The sequence below is a fragment of the Mizuhopecten yessoensis genome, unplaced genomic scaffold (assembly GCF_002113885.1).
Source record: "Mizuhopecten yessoensis strain PY_sf001 unplaced genomic scaffold, ASM211388v2 scaffold6647, whole genome shotgun sequence".
NCBI classification, from domain to species: Eukaryota; Metazoa; Mollusca; class Bivalvia; order Pectinida; family Pectinidae; genus Mizuhopecten; species Mizuhopecten yessoensis.
The window spans coordinates 616115-636507 of NW_018406654.1; positions in this window are offsets into that span (position 1 = coordinate 616115).

The following is a 20393-nucleotide window of genomic DNA, read 5'->3' on the forward strand; positions in this document are numbered from 1 at the left end:
TACTATCAATTTCAAATCATCCAAGGTTTAATTTTCATTACTAAAAATAATCCTCTTTTGTGGGAAGGTATTTTCCTACTTGGTGTCTCATCCGTCTCTTTCACCTGTGTTGAGTAAATATTTGGAGTTTCATAATTTCCCCTCAAATACGAAAGTCTGCATGGATTTCAAAACTATTTTGAAAACAACAGTATATTCGTATGCATAACAAGTCGAGAAATCTTTACAAACTGCACTGATTAGCACAACTTAGCTGTTATCTGTTGTTATCAATGATGGGAATGTGACATTTGTCTTCAATCATTTTAAAAACCTCAACTCGGGCATTCCACATAAGTGATAAATGCGTTGTTTTGAGCTGATGACTTTGCTTTCGTTGATAATCTTAGTTAGCAATTTCCTTACTCTTATGCTGTTGCTATGGTTTTATGTGAAGACCTATATTAAAACAAGTTGTCCAAATTACAGAATCTGTTTACTAGTTCATGTCACTTTGGAGCGATGTTCTATCTGATGGAGTACTCAAGAGAGTCTAAGATAAATATTGAAAGACATTTATTTTTAAACACATACCGGTATGAACACAATTTCGTTATTTAGTTAATATATATACTCCTTTATGTTTTCGATATAAAAGAGTCTCTGTCGTCAGCGCAAATCTGATTCCTGGAACACCCTTACGTCACCAAAATGTTTGATTCTAAAGGTTCACTCATGTTAATCGAGAAGCTTCAAAATGACGCTGATCTAACTCTCCAGGCAATGCTTACAAAGGAACTTGCAGTGGAAATGTAAACATGATGCTAAAAGCTCAAAACATGGACAACGGGCCAAATATTCTGAGAACAGGCTAGAAAACAAAGAAAGCAAATTGTATAGAACAAATTAAGACAGATACAAAAAGTCACAGCAGTCTAAGAACGGACAAGCTTTTGTACTCTATCACAATCTGTATCACAACAAATTGACCGTCTTAGTTACACGCTCCCGGAACGCAAATCGTTGTCTTCCAAACATGATGATCTACCCTCTTCCCTATGTTCTTTGACCCCATTTACATTTTAGCGTTGGCCGCCACGTGCCTTTTCATAATGATTATAAGCGCACGTGCACACGTGGCGTTTCGTCTTATATGTTGATTGGCTGCACCGTCTGTCCACTCATGTTCACAGAGATAACGGCACGCGGAGCTTTGTAAGGGATTACCCTAATTACTTTGAAATGAATGGTGTAGCTTAGATCACGTGAGTACGGTAATTATTAGGCTGGCTTTGGTTTATACAGTTAGTATATCCTGTTATCCGGTAGGATTTTTCTATAGTCCATCCAATTTGTCAAGGATTTGCAGTCGTTTCCATGGATACGTTTTTAATTAATTGTCAGGATAAATGATTTATACTGTTGGCGTGTAACAGCGTACGTTATTGTCGGCATTACATGCATGAGTAACATGGGTAGTTACATACATGTACATGACAAGCCCTTTTTACTAACATCATATGTCCTACTGACATGATATAAGTGACTGACATGATACAACTAACATGATATAACTGACTGACATGATACAACCGACTGACATGATATAACTGACTGACATGATTCAACTGACTGACATCATATAACTGACTGACATGATATAAATATATAGTTTTATCGGGGTTTAACGTCCTTGCCACCGCTATTGACATATATGTGTCTTAAGGGAGAAACCGTTGGAAACCAATATTACACAGGAAAGACTCAGAACGAAAAAGATCCCCTAAGTTGCAATGGGGTCAGCAGAGTAGTTCTGGTATCGTCCATATCCCCTTAAGTTAAGACACCAAAGGAAACCTCTGACTCTGCAGAGAGCCCTCATTAGTCGCCTCTTACTCCTTGCCACAACCGTTTTCATATGTGCAGACGGGTACTACAGGAGAAACCGTTGGAAACCAAGGACAGACAGAAAGACAGGGGACGAAAAAGATCATCAGTGTTACAATAGGGGCAGCAGAGTAATTTTGGTCACTGTCATATCACCTTAAGTAGAACACACCAAGGAAAAACGTTGACTTAGCAGATAATCCAACATTAGTCGCCTCTTACGATACACAGTGGGATACATTATTGGTTTATGGAAGAATACAACCCCCATTCTGCAAATGGAGGGATGAGGAAGGAAGCGGAGCACATAAGTAACCGCTTACGATCTTGCAGTGGGTTTCATCAGGGCCTGTATTTTGGAAACCGTTTTCATGATCAAGCATGTATTATGTACTTCAGCCGAGTTTCTTGTTCCCGTTATAAATTGATAAACAAATCTTATTTTGTCAATGATTGGGGAAAAACCATTGAAGAGACTTCAGGACGAAAGCTGTTTTCAAGGTTTACATTTGACTTTTGGATTGTTTGACATGATTAAATTTAAGCGAGGAAAACAAATTTACAATAAAGTCACTTTTTCCTTTTTGAGGTTTTGAACGAAATGGTCAACCGATTTATACATGTTTATTTCATCGTATTCAACAAGCAAAGTTGTTTCAGAAAAATATAGAATCTAGAATGTTACTCCCATTTTAAATGTTTATTCGTTTCTTTGTTGGCCGTCTGGTAATGGTTTTGCATCCCCGTAAAAGCGGCGGTCAAATGTCATCATCAAACAGCATCATCAAATTATCATATCACTGAAATGTCAAAATGAGGACACTGCATTATGGTAACCCGACCCTGCCACACTATACGGCAAGTGGGCTAACAGAAACGATGTGAAAACACAGCCGAACTGAAAACACCGCCGACTGAAACATATGGTATGATTGAGAAGAAACCATACAGGTCCTAAGGTTAGTAAGGGGCTAGCAGATCAAAGCTGGTCTTGAGTGTGTTCCCAAGGTAACAGGCACACGAGGAAGTCTATGAGTACACAGGTGGGCACACGTTAGTCGCCTCATTCGGTCATAAGCTTGGATGCACCAGGTGAATTTTACACCAGCGCTCGCATTCATGAAACCATTCTAATGATCCAGCATGGATTATGTGGTCAATCCATATTTCTTTTTTCCGTTATAGATTTTTTTTTCATTATTTTTTTCAATGGTTTGGAAAAATATTAAAGATACTTTAAGCCAAGTACTGTTTTCAATATTTACATTTGACTTTTTGATTGTTGAACATGATCTAAGTGAGTTACAAGGAAGTTGGTTTGAGCACAGAATCAATCCTTGAGCATGAGAACGGTTTCATGAATACGGGCCCATGCAGCTATAATTTCACGTGTTTGAAGTGAGATGATTACATATTTTGTGTTTCCTTGGAAACACAACGAGTGTATGAGTCGTGAAGTGTAAAATTAATTTGATGTTTTTTTTCGAAATCTTAAAAATGAAATCAGAAACCAAACGATGTAGGTTGATTGTAAACATAAGGTACAGTATTATATTTAACTTAAACCACGTGTTTTGAGTTACAAGAAATGTGTTTGTTACCTGGGGTGATCTCATTTGCATACCATAGTAAATGTTCTTTCAGAAATTACATTCTTCACAAATCTCTAGCCAGAGAAAAAAATACCTACCTATATATGATAACGTGTATATTTGTAGTACACATGTATAATTGATATCTCCATATCATCATTATTTTTGCTTGTGTATATTTATATATCTTTATACTGGTATTGGGGACGAGTTTCTTTACTTATATACTTGTAATAGTGATACTTTAGTCAAAATAAGTCGAAAACATATTCCTGCCTTTTTTTATACAAGTCCAAACTAACGTAAAATGAAAGGAATGTTCATAACTTTTTAATATGAAATTGATAAAAAGTGTAAGCTTATTTGTCCAAAAATTAACAAAAGCACTATAGTGTCTCAATGCTATACTTTTTCTCTTCTGTTTGCTAGTGATATTTTATATACGTTGAGCACTGAAATACTTTGAGTAACTAGACGTTTATGTGTGATTATGTATGTGCTTATGTTATGATATGGTATGTTTGCCTGCCGTGCACTCAAACTATGTTATATATATATGACCTCTTGTTACACACATTCATGTGTGTCTGAGTGAAATAAAAATCTTGAAATTTTAAATATATATCTCTGTGTTTACTTAGAGCGTGTTGTAAAATAATAAACGATTACTTTCTCTTGTTAAATATTTTACAATTAATTCGTCGTTTGTGAAATATTGAAAATATTATTTTCATAGACGTAATGTACCTAACAGTTTTACATGTAGCGTGAAGAAATATCAAAATTACTCATTTTCATATACGTTTAATTTAAAATTCTCTTATAATTTGATTTAGTATTTGCATAATTATTTGTTTTAATATTTTCAGAACTATTTGATGAATATGCGTTCGTAATAATTTGATTTAGTATTTTGATGAATATTTTATTTCACATTTCCAAAAAGTAATTTCATAATGAGTCGATATAAAATTTAACAATAATTTTATTAAATATTTCTCAAAACGGTTTGGTTAAAAGATTATTTTCATAACTAATATTTATTGTTGTATTATATTTTTATAATTATTTACTAAAAAAATATTATTGTTTTATTCAAAAAAAAATTCACAACGATTTCATTAAGAATTTCATAGTTATATGGTTTGATTTTTTTTTATAATAAATTTGATATAATGTATTTGTATGTCTGTTAAAACTGAAAGCAAATTTCGCATGTCATGTGATTCCAAACAATCAAGTTTAGATGATATCGATATCTCTACAAATCCTATCATCAAAAATAACTTTTGAAAATTTGTCTTCATATATCCTCTACCAACTATTGTAAATTGATACAAATGGATTCTGGAAATAACTTTTTTCAAAATATCCTGTATTACGGTAAACAGTTCACACCATTATGAAAATCTGCCTGGCCTAGATCATTGGTATGCCTGTCGTTAACACATAATACTATGGCGGGAAACAGCAGAGTCGTCACACGGCTGATCAGTCAAAGATTGACAACCCATTACAACATGCCTAAATGACATTCTCCGAGCCTGGGCAAACATTCCTATGATTTTCACAACGACTGATGATGTTATCAATATCCGGGCAACTCTTTTTGGCTCGGGCACTTCCGATTGTATTTTCGTGCTTGCAGAGATTTCATTGGTTAATTGAACAGCCATCGATAGCGGTCTGATTAATGGCGGGTCGAGTTCAACGTCTCGTAAAATTGTCTCCAGAGAGAGCGCGTACAGCTCCGCTGAGCGCGTGATTGTGAGAACAGATTTGATTGGCCACTTTCAGTGTCCCTCAAGATTACAATGGTCACACCCGATTGTATCCCTGAACTGTGATTGGGTAAATAGATTGATACGTTTGGGACAAATGTTGAAACAAATAATACAATTTGTCTACGACCCATTAGGTAAACCCGACACAAGCGTGTGATGGAAATGCACTTTTGCAACTTATCTCCCTAAACTTATGTGTTTACGCGGTTGTCTCCCTTGAGATATGTTTGTACTGTTCGTGTAATATGGACATTGTAATGTCAGTTTTCTGAAGATAACTGGGAACGAGGAAAAGGCGGAAAGGCAGTTTTTGTTAAAATTTGTATTTTCAATTCGGCAATGTTAACACGATTGCATCCTTCGCACCAACATACCCTGTCTCGTGCACACTCACACACACACACAAACACGATACTCACTACATACATAGAGGCACGTCCATAAATGACTTAAGCTGTCAATAGGACGTTAAACAAAATTAAACCGAACTAATTATATAATGTTAACATCGCTGTTTCCCTTTAGTTTATTTGTACATGATTGTCTCCCTTTAGTTTATTTGTACATGATTGTCTCCCTTTATTTTATTTGTACATGATTGTCTCCCTTAAGGTAATGTGTACACGACGAATGTGGGGGCCTCTGCAGAATCGAGGGTTTTCTTCTGTGTCTTCTACCGAGGGGGAAGATTCTTAAGTTGCCAAATACAAGTATTTGCCGAGTGTTTGGCAACTTTAGAATCTTTTCCCGAGGGTTGAGATTCCCCTATCTCACCCCTTGGGGATAAATCATTCTCTTACCCTGTTCTCCACAATGTTGAGGAGACACAATGTTTTGATAACGTTACATGCTAGATTCAGGGTTGACGTTATGTTGATAGATTGTTGACGTAACGTCATTGTATTGTTAAGGTGACGTCATACCATTGTTATAAATAGGGAAATCCCCCCGTCTCAACCCTAGGGTGAGTCAAGGAAATATCACACCGGTAAAAATGCGGATACACCTGTCCAGGGTAAGAGAAACAAACCTTGATTTACTGCCCCCATTTCAAGACATGGGACCCTTTTTTGTTTTCTATCTATCCTGCCTTCTTTCTTTCTTTCTTTTCTAACATCATACTATTTCAGGCGGTGTCTCTCTTGACACCCTTTCTCATATGACCCTGGAGGTTGCAACGACATAAAAAGCAGACCATGCAAATTTCTGTGTTCTGTATTACCTCAATAAGTGAGTAAATAATGACACTTACCAGTAAAGTGAATTCTCTCTTACTATATTAGTTTTAACAAACACATTAACTCCAGTTTGCAGTTAATTGCCTAAAGATTTTTCAAATGTCTGTTTTAAACGTTAGCCATATAAGACGATATGTTATCACACATTTGGATACACGATACTTAGGTTCAGCACATGATGCGCACGTGCCTAGCGTGCAATTCAATTTCAGAGAATCCTGCTTTGTCCAGGACAAGGCAAAACACAAGCCGATTCATTCTGGAATCCCCCGTAATGGCATTTAAAGAATTTTGCAGATAATTAAAGAAGCGCACGTGCTTGTGAATAGCTATAAACATTTGTCAATTAAAATGATCCATTTTCTCCGCTTCAAGTGTTTGAAGATGCTGCAGACGCGGGTTTTTACACCAGCAAGAGGTACTTGTAGACAGACAGGCGGTACGCCAGCGGCAATCCCGAGTTTATACAAAAAGCAGGACTTTTGTTCTGTTATTTTCTTCAATGTCAATAATTTTCATAAATTGCATATTTATTTACTTGTTTCTAAAATAGTTCTTGAGAACATCTATGTAAACATTTTCGATATAATAAAAGTGAAATATTTTTTAACAACCAAAACAAAACGCGAAAAAACTGTAACAAAAGTTAATTTAATAAATAAGTTTCGAATTTTAAAGTTTGAATACGTTCATGGAATATTTGTGGAGCTATTAAGGAATCAAATTTAGCGCTGAATTTCTATTTTTATTATGGTATTACATGTATGTCCTTACATACACGTTACTGTTGCTTACAAGTAAGCGTAAAGATCTACCGTCGTATATTGAATTCGTTAGTAACAGCAACATTTGTATTACATGTAGGACCCACTTCACGATTGCTGAAACATTCAGTACTTATATTTTTAAACAGTAAGTATGCTTTATTTAATTATTTCGCTGTTCTAACGTCAAATCGGGAAGTTCTTGGAACAGCAAAGTCAATGTTGTCACAATTAGATTGGTGACGTCACAAAAGTGATCACGTGACCAAATGAGGTCAAAGTCTGACAACCTGCATTGCATGGTTATTTCATTACAATGGGAGGATGGGCAGAAAACATTACAGAATATTCGGTTGGTTTTTTTTTCAAATGTGAATTTAACTCATTGATAACTTCATGGAGAACGATTAAATCTAAAACTAAAACACTCTCAAAATCAATACCTCCCATTAATTTATTTTTCATTATTATTATTTTTTTTGTATTGAGCAATTCATTTAGTATTTTTTGAATAATAATGGTACCTTAAATGGAGATTAAAAAAATACACTATAATTTCATATGAATAATTGTTCGTGGTTATATGAGAACCACTGAAAAAGCGAAAATGACAACTGTTGAGGGATTTCTACAGTTAGCAGAAAACCTTCAAAATTAATAACAATCAATCTATTCTTACCTAAGCACCATGTGTTATTGCTTCTAGACCTGTAATCCGCAAAAAACAGAATCCGCCAAAAAAAAGAGTCTGCGCAATTAAACATTAGTTGGCATATCCACGAGAATTAGGGACCGCGAATGTTTCCCCTTTACAGTGTGTTGTAGAAAATCCGATTGTTATAGACAGTGTCGTGGTAATGTTTAAAGAGCGCCTTTCATATATAGATATTTTGACTGTCATATTAATATATATACTTTATTTGTTAAATATATATCAATTGTTGGGTTTTATGAATAAGAAACAGTGTTCATTTGATGCCGCTACTTGATACATTAGTAACAATTATTTTGAAAGTGGTCTTTTTATGTAATTTCTTTTCCCCAAAATAGACTATTCACGTGCCAAATTGTACATTATCAATCTACGCAAGTAGCACACGCGTCAATTTCAGATAAAATTGTTTCATTTGAAATGAAATTTGATCTTGATAAAAAAAAATCGAAATGCATCATGAAAGTTCTAAGGCATTTGTAGCATGAGTGTAACTCTAAATATAAACGACTTGGACGAATTTAATATACGAAAATAGACGTTTGTTTTGCTTAGGAGGTGGGTACAGTTCCCCAGGGTTTGTATTGAGATCTTACATCTATTGCTGCAAATAAACAAACAAATACTGTGAAATCAGATGTTTTCGTGGAGTTTAATTTTCATGGTTTCCCGACAAAACACCAAAATGGTGGGTGCATGAATTCTAGGTTACGAGTACCCACTTAAACGAAGATTGTTTTTGTATCAAAATTGTAGTTACTTCGTGGACCTATGAATCTTCATCCACGAAATCAACGATAAGATAAAACACGAATATTAGTGATTTCAAAGTATAAAATTGTTAGGTATCTTAACACCAGGCAAATAATAAACGCCAATATCTCAAGATAGCCGAAAGGAAATCTCTCTCGTTTACGGAGCAGAAATTCTGTCTCGTTTCAGCCATTTTAAGTAGCATTCTCTATAATTCAAACATTCTGCAATGCATTTGACAGAATTATAGTTGCTTAGAATTTGAAATTTGGAAATCAAAATTTAACAAAAAGGGAAACAAATATGAATGACCTAAATTTTCTCGGCGAACATTGGCTTCAGCCAAATAAAGTTGAAACCAAAATTTAACAAAAGGGAACAAAATAAATATGACCTGCATTTTCTCGGCGAACATTGGCTTTCGGCAAAATTAAAGTTGCTCAAAATTCGAGTTTTTGACAACATAATTTAACGAATAAGGGGCAAAATTCAACCAAACGGAACAAAATAAATATGACCTGAATTTTTTAGGCGAACATCGGCTTTCAAAGCCAAATAATGTTGCTCAAAATTCGAGTTTTTGTAAACAAAATTTAACAAAATAAAAATACGTCTGTCCTTAAATTTTCTCTGTGAATTTTGACCTAAGGGTCGAACAAGGTCTTGCCGTTTCTATGTTTGCTCAGCACGGCGATGTTTCCTTATTTACTGCTGACGGAGCAGCGTGTACGTTCGGATACCAGCATAGCTCATCTTTCTTAAGAAATTGAGTAATACCATATGTTTCAAACAGATGTATAAATAATCACGCGCTTCAAAGCCGCGTGGAATTCCTTAATCTTCTGTTATAACATTTTCTAGTCTAGCATGGTATCTTTAAAATCCTGGATTGGGTTAATTGTTTTTGGTTATCACTGATCAGGACATTTAAAAAAATAAGGACATCCGTCACTCATTGCATGTCCGGTCATTTGTGAGTTTTACATTTTGCTTAATACAATTCAACACGGCCAGGCCAATTCTTATATACACACGTGTAAATCTAACAATACTTCAATGAATATTGCATTCGCTTTTTCTGAAGGAACGGAAATGCGGAAGAGGATCTTGCAGAAAATGCGAAAGCATTTTTAAATTTCTTAAAGATTTGTCAGCTTAACAGCTTATAAAAAAACTTTTTTTTCATATCTAGAACCTTACACATGCCAATTCAAGCTAACAGTACTTTATGCAATGTGTGTTATGCCGTAACCACAGCCAATTACCCATGAATGAGATAAAAACATATCTTTTCATTTACAGATAGATAATAATCATGGCATTTTCTTTTTATTAGCTTTCTTTTTTGTGGTATTTTATGCATAAATAGATTTGAGCTGTGTTTTAACATCAATGATTTTCATTTTTATCATGAATAATAACATTAGTTGGGTAATCAACTGAGAAATTGGAATTTCAAGGGGTATTTAGCGGTTAATATATTCGTTATATCATTATAACGTGTAGACCTCGACAAATATCTATAATGTTGTATACTTTAAGGTATTATGCTGCATTAATTTATGTTTCATTTGTGTACGAGTTATTTCCCTTAATTAAGAAAAACAAAAATCTGATTGTACTTCAGATTTTGATTAGTGTTTAAGTTCTTGTATACTACACAATGTGTTATCAGTTAATTAAACATCTCTAATAACCATTCCAGTAAAAGTTTTCTTACTTTGGAACTCTTTAGGATTTCACATATTGATAGCATGCATCCTTAAATTTCAATAAGAAAATCACGACTTCATTCGTAAATCACAGACATTTTTTTAGGAATTTCGGCTTCCTGCTTTTATCGTTTCGTATAAAGCTTCCTAAAAGTTCAATCATACTGTAGGTTATGATTTGAGCTCATCTTGTGCCCTCACGTGGTCTAAAGCGTCTGATAGGGTTTGAATCCAGTTGAAATGGTAGGTGATGGTTCGATTCGGGGAAACGTGTGTGGGAACTCTAAACAATATCTTGACAAATCTATTTAAATATCATTTTTCTCCAGGTAGCCCTTGGCGCATGTATTCCAAGTTCTTTGTTTGCTTTTCGTTATTTGTTTGCATGAGAAATGGATTGAAATTGAAAGTACAATAGGAAGAGAAACATTCGGGAATTTGACACCACTCTTCAAATAATGACAAAATCGTTTTATTTCATAATCCACACATTCCATGGTTAGAGAAGATTTATATGTCGAGAGCGGAGACACCAAAACGAAAGGAAAGACAACATGGCAACATGACCCCCAACGAACTTTCGGAAGTGCAACCTTGGCCCGTATTCATGAAACCGGGCCCATGCTCAAGCATGGATTTTGTGCTCAAGCCTTATATTTTTCTGGTTATAAATAGATAAACAAATCTTGTTTTATCAATGATTTGGAAACATTTCGAAGAGACTTAAAGCAAAATACTGTTTAAGTGTTTAAGTTTAATTTTTGACGTTTTGATCGTTTGACAAGATTTAAGCGAGTTACAAGAAAGTTGGTTTAAGCACAGAATCCATGCCTGAGAATGAGAGCGAATTCATGAATATTGGCTCTGGTTCTCCGACACCAAAAAAAGTACAAAGGAATCAAATCGAAACAGCAGTTGCAAAGTTAAATATGCTCGAAGACTTCTAGTGAAGACCATGGCTATGATAGAGAACGGTATTCCAGGCGGATTACAGCTAGCGGGATTTATTAGGGGAGGGGGCGGAAAATACTACAGATTTATTCTTAGATACTGACTGTCCTGTCACTCAAATTCATCACTCTCTCAGTCTCGAATTGATTAAGGCATCGTCTAAGAAATGGACTCACCTTAGACAGAATGTACGCACTTGTCGAGAAAATGACGAGAAATATAATTCACTGTAAACGTTCTGTCATAATCTACTATAGCGAACCATAAAATTAAATACTGGGATACCGGGAAGTTTTCGCCCAGTCAAATTTCGCCCATTGACGGTAAAATACTTTTTCGCCCAATTTTTAATTCGCCCTTCACATTTAATTACTATCTATACGTTGTTGTTTGCAAACGTACGCTGTAATGATAAACTCCCCACATTTACGGGGGGCGAAAATTAAAACTGCAGCGAAAAAATCCTGGTATGCAGTATATCCGGAATATCTATGACTGCACAGTCACACAACTGATTGGTAGCGTAAATCCTATAGTATAGAGGATGATTTTAGCTCAACCTCATAGTCCAAGCCTTCCGATTCTTCCGATTTCGTTACACAGCTTTTCTTTGCACCTCTGGAATATGCCATGACAAAGTCAAAAAATCGCGGTAAGCAACTTGATTGGTTTTTAGGTAAAAAAAACTGACCAATCGCAGCCAACACCTGTCCTTTGAAGATCACAGAGAAGCATCGCATACCTTTAAAGTCTATCAATTTTACCATTACGCTGTCGCGTTATTACTTTGATCGTTATCAAATAATAGTAATACTTTGAGGTTCTTATAACAACCTAGTTGGTAGGTCGTCTCAAAGCGGTTTACAAATAAGTACCCGTGGTTATAGGGCCTTTGCAACCAGCCAATATCTTTCTCAACTCCCTGGATAGCATACAGCCGGTGCTGCCATTTCGGTGCTCACAGCTAGCATTCAACAATTCTAGCACTGTCCAACCACGTACTCATTTACAGCTGAGCAGACTGGAACAAACGGAGTAAAGTATCTTGTTAAAAGATACAACACAGTGGCGTGACGTGACTCGAATCCGCAACCCTTCCGTCACGAGCCCGGCGTCCTACCACTAGACTACCGTGCCTCCGACAAAGAAAAATTTCACACTAGTCAATTGGTATCATCAACAAGGTGTCGATTTTTTTGGACATAATCTACAACTTTTGAATCGATTTGCGTATTGATATTGGAACCCATGTATTTCAAGGATGGATTCGGCTACGACGTTGTAATCTTAGAAATGCAATGGCTAGCAAATTATTGTTTCAACCTCATTAAAAGTTACCACTTAGGCTGTTATTTTGTAGGTGTTAAATATAGCACTGCAGCAGCTGCTGGAAGCTTTTGACTAGCTGTTCTTTGTTTGGAGCACGAAGTTGGTTCCTAGTTCCTAGTTCCGTTTAAAAACGATACTAGGAACCATACCCTACTTCCGTTTAAGCAAAACGGAACTGGGAAATAGACCGTAGTTCCGTTTAAAAACACGAAACTGGGAACCAGACCGTAGTTTCGTTAAAGTGAAACGAAACTGGGAACCAGATCCCAATACCGTTTCAGAACTGAAGTAACACCATCAATGGAACTTGGACCAACATACTAGTTCTGTTTCAGAACGTCATCATAAGCAGCCTCTTATAATCCACTTTACGTTTTATCTGAAACCGGAACTGGGGACAGGGAAATGGGAACCAACCTCAGCCTCTCTGATTTGTTGCAGCTAGACGATGTTTTAGTTATTGCTCCAGAATGCGCGTGCGGGGAGATCTGCTATCACTGCTAACGCGACGGATAGATAGAGCACGTGCTGTGCCATGCATAGCTATCAGTAATATGAAGTAGATAAGGTTGGATGTATCGTTTCTAAAGTATTTCAATTGTAATGATAAAACAAAAAATGATGTATATTGCTGAAATGCTGTGACGTATGGTTTTGAATATATTGCTGTGTGTGCTCAGCGTCGCTCCTCCATTAGACAGGTATTGTAAGTCTTATCGGAAATGCAACCACATCATGCTGCACATCTTTTCTTAAGGAAGCATGCTACCTTAATTTAGCATGCGTCTCTATAGAAAAAAGACGTCCACGCTAAGAAATCTATGAAGTAAAATATATGACATCACTTTTTACATTGATAGAACTCAAATAATTTAATGAAATTTAAATCCAATTTTAACTTTGATTAATAGAATCTAACTAAGTGTAATATATAAAGTAGCATTTAATGGGAGTATAAAATAAAAGTAACAAAGTTTTGTTTTATTTTGTTTAACGTTGTATTACAGCTAAGGTAATGTAAGGACGTGACTACATGTGAGGAATGCATGTGTGTGTGTGTGTGTGTGTGTGTGTGTGTGTGCTGGAGGTATGGTATGTTGATGTATTTGCCTCCTTGTAACAGCGCGGATTTGGTGCCGACTTTAGAGTGCTACCTCACTGCCATACCATACCGAAGGCACACAGCACAGCATTCCACCCGGTCACATTATAATGACAACGGGTGAACCAGCTGTTGCCATTACCCTTAGTGCTGAACGTTAAGCAGGGCATAACAACTACCATTTTTAAGAACTTCTGTTTGTCCCGGCCTGGGGACAAAAGCATTGCCGACCCCACTTAGGCGAACACTCACTACTAAGGCAAAAAATGACCTAGGCGCTAGGAAACAACAAGGTTTACAGGAAGTAGAGAGAAAATATAAAGATTCCAAATGTGACAGTTTGGGCAGCAAGGCGATTGTGGGTTATACAATGCCCCTTTAACAGATGACGCAGAGGAAAGCACCCAATTCTTTAGGGGCCCCACATTAGTTTCATTTTACGTCAGGCATGCCCTTTGCACGATACTGTCAGGCAGGGAACTGAAAATCAATCGCAGTAAACATTTCGTTTTTGTTTTGAAAAATCCTGATTGGTTGGGATTATTATTACACGTTGTAGGTGATAAGATCTTCTCTTTGATATAAATCCATTACACGCCCAATAATAACGTCAATAAAATGGGGGAAGTCCAAACATGCATAACATCTATTTTTGTTGATTCTCATGATTCTTTGGTCAATTCTGTGTTTGAGTGTTCAATAGATTCGACATAACAAAGTAGACGTGCGAAGAAAACAATCAGAAGCAAACTTGAATCTGCTCACGTTCCCCTGTGCTATTCAAGTAATTAACACAGAGCGTTGTACGCATGTAATACATTTATGATAGTGTCGACCAATGATTACGTCATATCCGGTTCGCGTGCGGAAAATCAATTCCAATGGCGCACTCGTTTGCCTTCGTATCCCGCGGGACAAGTCATTAACCTAACTATCGACCGGGAAACTCTACAAAAGCATTGTTAACTCCGTAAGGTTTTTGCTGCGATGTCTCCGAACGCGGCAAAGATGCCGTCAGCATTGCAAGCATCGCGTGTCATGGTCACGAAATTTTATAAATAATCTAACATTTCACAATATAACATGTAAATAGTTCTTGCCGTGTAGATGTGTAATATTTAAAACCTCAAAGCACAAGACACATTTCGACAGTTAACATTTATTTTTTCTCAAATTCAAAACGTGAATTTATTTTGATTAAGCTAACGTCGCATTGAAGAAGAATTCTAGTAATTGACATCGGGACCGGTTGTGAAAAGCCTAGTCATTTTACAGTCCAAACTTTTCAAATGATATTTTTACGAATTAAAAATAATCATCGAAAGACAAGAATATTAAAATGTAGGTAAATTTCAATTATTACTAAAATAAATACAGAAATAAATAAAAACTGCATGATCTCACAAGGTTTACATAAAAATGGGCTCTGCGAGGAACATCAAATTTTCTTAAAATACGGTAATTTTAATAGTAACGAAATATCTTTTTGTCTCAAATATTACTTGTCTAATAAAGTTGCTGATAACTATATTGGTCCATTATTAACAGTGTTGATATAAAAAAAAAAATCATTTAATAAAATACATCATTTCACTAATGCAAACAGCTTTAGAATATCCTAAGTACGTCATCATTTTTATTAATACAACTGCAAATGCTTGGTCTGAAATTACAAGTGTATATTGGTTTGGTGTATTCGACAATAACTAAAATACCTTGAAATATTTAGCAAGCAATATTTTTGTGGAAACAAATCTACTGCAATTGTATTTTTCTAATATTTTCGACAATACCTTTACTGAAATTGTATCAACTAAAAGTTTACTTAATATACTTTTTCACGTCCGATCGGGGAATCGAACCCCGGACGCCTTGGTGAAAAGAGCATCAGTCTAGTAAGTGCGATAACAAATATGTTCTTGAGATTGGTATTAGCGTATACGTACGTATCGGAGCGGACTATGCTTCTAAACGAGATCGTCCCAGTAAATTCGTCAATATCAACCAACGCATGTGTATTTGTAACATCGATCGGTCGTATAGATAAGGGGCAGTACATCAAGAAATGCTTGGGTATTGGAGTTGTATACAGGAAATGGGTTGACGCATCTGATTGGATATTACAATTTATTCAGTATCGCTGTGTCTGATTGGTGGAAAACGTTCAATATAGTTATTGATAACATCAAGAATGAAAATACAGTTTCCACTATCTCATTTCAATATATACATTATTAAACAGCATTAATACAAACTTCCTCATGAACATGATATCAATCTCGACATCAGTGTCAAACTATTGCTTTGAATTAGCGTAATTCATTTTGGCAAACCGTATCGATTACAAAATTTTAAACATCCATCTTTCAAGATTCAAATTAGTGGGGTATATTCTGCTGGTGGATTTCTTGAAGGCCACAGTGATCTCTTTTGAGTAATAGCATGGTTCATAATGTACAAAACTTAACTAATTATTCTGAAATGTTCAAGTACTATATTTTTTTGAAATTCATAAATCAAGTGTTTTTTTATGCACATCCCCTTCTGTTTAAACAGTAGTTTATACCTCTTTAGATTTCGGACGTTTTGGTCCCCAGCATCACCGATGATACCTAGACGAACGAAACAGCTGTATGGTACAGTGTAATACAATTTTGGCTTACTCCTTCGATTACTAAATTTTAAAAATGCTGTCGCCTGTGTGTGTGTGTGTAATGTTCATCTTTCAACTACGATATATCTGTCATATATAGTGTACCGCCCTTATCTCGAATGTTTGAAATGGTCTCTGTGACGTCGACATAACAATGATTGGCGACCAAGCTCTGTTTACTCAAATACAGCCTTTCTTAAAGATTTGTTGTCAAACGAGGATCACATGTATTTGTTTTTAAAGTAAAATAGTTAATCTCAAAAGAGTACATTTTTCATTAAATAACGACGAGTACATTTCGAAAGTGTGCTGAAGCAATCTGAACTTGGGAAGAAGGATTAGGTTTATTGAGTGAACGATTCCAAAGATTACTCTTTTCAAGTCACTTTCTCAATTAGAACAAAAACATATGTGGCGTATTAACACATGTCGCCCCTTTCTCGGACGCTTTGCGCCTGTATATGAGTACGCAGTAATATATAGATCTACTACTATGTATCCTACATGAAATCGGTGGCCGAAATATGCCAACAAACTAAATTATATTGTTTTAAATCTGGTTTGAGTCAAGAACATCAATTTTTTTTTGTATTATGGTTACAATAGAGAGCTCGTGCTTCAACGCGTGCCAATAATCTCGACCAAATTCATCGGACTATTTTCCTGCATCACATCAAAAATCTTTGATAAGTGAGTGAAAACATAATAAGGTTTCCTTAGCCTCGTTAATTAAGATCAATCCTTTTTCAGTCATAAATAACATTCATTATTTAAAAGTCAATTGTATTTGATTGAACAACTCGTGAAGTCTCAAAAGTTAAAATCAATGAAAAAAATATTTGATAAGTGAGTGAAAACATATTAAGGTTTCCTTAGCCTCGTTAATTAAGATAAATCCTTTTTCAGTCATAAATAACATTCATTATTTAAAAGTCAATTACATTTTATTGAACATTAGTGGACATCAACACGAATTTAATAATCAAAGGGGGATAATTCCAACTGTCAGTCAATATCGCCTCTCTAATCAGACCAATTTACTCCCACCTCATGTGTCTTCAAGACACTGATGTACTTCCGCTTTATATGGAAACTTACGAAAAACATCGTGTATTCAGACACCCTGTTTAATCTGACAGAAAGGGCTAGTCACATAGGGTGTTATTTTAGACAGGTTTCGTTCGATATGTTTCGAATATAATATTGTTTATCTATTGACTCGTGTGTGTAGCATCAACTCGTGTAACACATGTGTGTAGAGTCAACTTTCAAGTAAATCTAGTGTTAATCTCAGCTCTCGTAAAACTCACATGTGTAAACCTGACTATCATGTGACTCCTGTGCTAGCCTCAACACTCACGTGTGTAGACTCAACGTTCGAGTAAATCATACGTAATGCCTCATACAGCTCCAGAGTATCCCTTTATAGCCTACACTTTCGTGTAACTCATGTGTAATGTTTCAACTCTCGTATAACTCGCGTATAATACTCCAACTCTCGTATAACCCATGTGTAATGCTTCACCTCTCGTATAATTCGCGTGTCATGTTTCAGCTCTCGTATAACTCCTGTATCATGTTTCAACTCTCGTGTGACTCGTGTTTAATGCTTCAACTCACGTAAAACTCACGTGATACACTTTAACTCTCGTATAACTCGTGTGTCATGTTTCAACTCTTGTTTAAAACGCGTGTAATGTTTCAGGTCTCGTACAACTCGTGTGTAATGCTTCAACTCACGTATAACTCGCGTGAAATGCTTCACCTCACGTATAACTCGCGTAAAATGCTTCAACTCTCGTATAACTAGTGTATAATGTTTCAACTTTAGTATAACTCGCGTGTAATGTTTCAACTCTCGTATAAATCTCGCATGTAACCCGTACTATCATTTAATTGATACGTGTATATCTTTAACCCGCGTTTAATAGATACGTATAGCCTCCACGTAATTGTCACTCGCGTGTTACGCCACAACTAGGGTGTAATTGACATGTGTAGTCTCAGCGGTCACGTGTAGCGTCAACTCGTGTTAAATGGCAGACTCCGTTATCGACCAGCTTGTCGCGTGTAGCTATAAATAAGTCACTAGTGCTAGGCAGACACGAATTGATTTTCAAGAGGAGCAACTCGAGCAGATTCATCAAAATAGCTCAAATGTCGAAGTCATGGAGAGGGACAGAAATCCATGCACTGTTCAAAAGGGTTTATTGTATAGAGACAACTCAATGCACTGCTGGTTTGTGTAGGAGTAAAATCATGCACTCTTGATAAATATGTAAGAACACATATCCGTGTGTGCTACATGTGAAGGTGTGATAAGAGAAACAGAACCAGACACTGCTCTGTTATGAGGGAGAAACAAAACCAGGCACTGTTGATAAGGGTCTGTTGTAGGGAAAACAAAACCAGGCACTGTTGATAAGGGTCTGTTGTAGGAAAAACAAAACCAGGCACTGTTGATAAGGGTCTGTTGTAGGAGAAACAAAACCAGGCACTACTTATAAGGATCTGTTGTAGGGAAAACAAAACCAGGCACTGTTGATAAGGGTCTGTTGTAGGGAAAACAAAACCAGGCCCTGTTGATAAGGGTCTGTTGTAGGGAAAACAAAACCAGGCACTGCTGATAAGGGTCTGTTGTAGGGAAAAACAAAACAAGGCACTACTTATAAGGGTCTGTTGTAGGTAAAACAAAACCAGGCACTGTTGATAAGGGTCTGTTGTAGGGAAAAACCAAACCAGGCACTGTTGATAAAGGTCTGTTGTAGGGAGAAACAAAACCAGGCACTACTTATAAGGGTCTGTTGTAGGGAAAACAAACCCAGGCACTGTTGATAAGGGTCTGTTGTAGGGAGAAACAAAACCAGGCACTGTTGATAAGGATCTGTTGTAGGGAGAAACAAAACTAGGCACTACTTATAAGGGTCTGTTATAGGGAAAAACAAAACCAGGCACTACTTATAAGGGTCTGTTGTAGGGAAAACAAAACCAGACACTGTTGATAAGGATCTGTTGTGGGGAGAAACAAAACCAGGCACTGTTGATAAGGATCTGTTGTAGGGAGAAACAAAACCAGGAACTGTTGATAAGGATCTGTTGTAGGGAGAAACAAAACCAGGCACTGTTGATAAGGATCTGTTGTGAGGAGAGAAAAAAACCAGGCACTGTTGATAAGGATCTGTTGAAGGAAGAAACAAAACCAGGCACTGTTGATAAGGATCTGTTGTAGGGAGAAACAAAACCAGGCACTGTTGATAAGGATCTGTTGTGAGGAGAGAAAAAAACCAGGCCCTGTTGATAAGGATCTGTTGTAGGGAAAAACAAAACCAGGAACTGTTGATAAGGGTCTGTTGTAGGGAAAACAAAACCAGGCACTGTTGATAGAGGTCTGTTATAGGGAGAAACAAAACAAGGCACTACTTATAAGGGTCTGTTATAGGGAAAAACAAAACCAGGCAATACTTATAAGGGTCTGTTGTAGGGAAAACAAAACCAGGCACTGTTGATAAGGGTCTGTTATAGGGAGAAACAAAACCAAGCACTGTTGATAAGGGTCTGTTGTAGGGAAAACAAAACCAGGCACTGTTAATAAGGGTCTGTTGTGGGGAGAAACAAAACCAGGCACTGTTGATAAGGATCTGTTGTAGGGAGAAACAAAACCAGGCACTGTTGATACGGGTCTGTTGTGGGGAGAAACAAAACCAGGCACTGTTGATAAGGATCTGTTGAAGGAAGAAACAAAACCAGGCACTGTTGATAAGGGTCTGTTATAGGGAAAAACAAAACCAGGCAATAGTTATAAGGGACTGTTGTAGGGAAAACAAAACCAGGCACTGTTGATAAGGGTCTGTTTTAGGGATAAACAAAACCAGATACTGTTGATAAGGGTCTGTTGTAGGGAAAACAAAACCAGGCACTGTTGATAAGGGTCTGTTGT